This window comes from Electrophorus electricus, chromosome 16, assembly GCF_013358815.1.
Source record: "Electrophorus electricus isolate fEleEle1 chromosome 16, fEleEle1.pri, whole genome shotgun sequence".
Lineage (NCBI taxonomy): Eukaryota > Metazoa > Chordata > Actinopteri > Gymnotiformes > Gymnotidae > Electrophorus > Electrophorus electricus.
In genome coordinates this window covers 14,961,777-14,963,664 of record NC_049550.1, presented here as the reverse complement: position 1 = coordinate 14,963,664, position 1,888 = coordinate 14,961,777, and the positions used below count along the sequence as shown (strand labels likewise).

The 1,888-nt window shown below is 45.9% G+C and overlaps 1 long non-coding RNA gene across 1 annotated transcript; it reads right to left on the bottom strand.

The window, feature by feature from the left end:
- Positions 1 to 426: 426 nt before the first annotated feature.
- Positions 427 to 1,458, bottom strand: LOC118242622. The gene is made up of 2 exons (XR_004776943.1): positions 1,355 to 1,458; positions 427 to 1,228 (listed from the first exon to the last, which is right to left on the bottom strand). It is a non-coding gene; the product is annotated as an uncharacterized LOC118242622 (long non-coding RNA).
- Between the last annotated feature and the right edge of the window lie 430 nt (positions 1,459 to 1,888).

The window sequence follows — 1,888 nt, the reverse complement described above, 5'->3', positions numbered from 1 at the left end:
GGCAGTCCTCCTCCAGGGCTTTAGGCGAACCCTTCCAGTGATCATGGCCTGTACTCAGGAGCGGGAGAAAACAGGCTATTTGATTTCTAGCCATGGACCTAGCCGACTCTACCAGACCACCTACGTTGCAGTTCCATTGGAGCCCTTTGGTTCTCCATGGTCCCAAGAAATTCCAGGGGGTGTTCCCCTCCTTGGCTGGAGCGGGTTCTCTCCTGCTCCTCTGGTCTGGCCATGAGCTCCGCTTGCGGTCCTCCTCCCAATATCCAGGGATCCAAGCAGCCGCTCGGGATGTCGGCAATAGGAGCCTCTTGCCCATTTCCCCATGAGAAGTCCGTTTAATGACGAGAGAGTAGGCGTCCTGTGGCAGTCAGTCTTTCTGTGATGGCCCGAGTGCCACAGGGCAAGGAGTAGGACACACAGACTCCCTCAACAGAGACAGATATTTATTTAGACACACACAGATAATGCAAACAGTGGCATTCACATAGAACAGGCAAGGTGAACATGGGCAACGTAGAACATAGCTCACAAACATAACGTGGAACTCGAACGTACACGGAACAGGATCAAGAGCAAAGACCGACAAAGATGCACATTCCCACAGCAGTTTACATACACACAGACATTACTACAACTACCTAGCGCAGATGTGCGCTAACAAGGAAGGCGTGGTTACAAATAGGACAGTGAATGCCTACTGCACATAGCGGGCCGTACCATGTGAACAGTGGGAAGGGGAGCATTCCCTGCCAAACTCTATACAATCATCACGCAATGGATTTCTAAGTCCACAGCAACAGGTCATAGGTTTGTTCTGTCAGGCTGTTTGGAGAAACTTATTTTACAGTTATTTACAGATATTTTACTATCCCTGTGATACTGTGTGCACTGTCTGGGTGCATGACTGTATGCATGTTTCCTAGTGTTTGATTACCCTTAATAAATCCTGATGTATGAAGTAAACCCCAGCTGAGAAGTGCAGTAAGTTTCTGTGGTACCAATTATCATGGTCCCCATGCATGTCTTATCAGACCTCCTGTAAACCAAATCCCAATTCCTGTGAGCAGTCCAGGAGTGAACCCATTCCATCCACTCACAAAATAGCCCATCAGAAGCCCAATAACCACACACCCGCCAAACTCCATTCTCTCCTGGATAATCCGTTGCTTGTCCTCACTGCTCCACAGCTGACGGAAGCGCTGCCTGTCTTCAACCTCATTGTTAAATGCTGCAGAAGAAAGGAAGAGAGCATTTTCTTTACCGAGTCGGACTGCGCATTAACTCTTGCTGCTGTGTTTCAGAAAGAGCGCTCCTGACACCGCAGTATGATTAACATGATTCTTTTCTTGTTCACCCACAGCATGGAGATACGCAGCAGAACCGTGTCTATCTTTCATCTTCCTCTCAAATGCTTGGAGCTGTTGTTGGACATCTTTATTGAATCTGCTTTGTAACCCATTCAGTTCCTCTCCGGTGCCTATAGATAAACCTTATTTATCCAGTTGTAGGATATCTTACATCTAAACAGTTCTGTAGCCCCATAACTCAAGGTTGAGTCCAAATTTTAAAACAGTTTAAATATACAAAAGTCTCAGAAAACAGGGCAAAGCATTCACCTTCTCAAATAACTGAAATAATTCAACAAGAGATACACTGGTTGTGCAGACAAAACAATTATACCTTGGCTGCACAACCAGATAAACATTTTTTCCACCTACCCATTGGTTGGAGGAACCCAGGCACACTTGGTTTCTTTTCCGTGAGTTGTGTAGAATGCTCTGCATGATGTACAACAGTTATAGAGTGAACAGTCTGTTTCTGAGCTATAATGCACACATGTGCATGTTCAACTTAATTCCTGAACATTTTATGAACCTCAGCACATGTA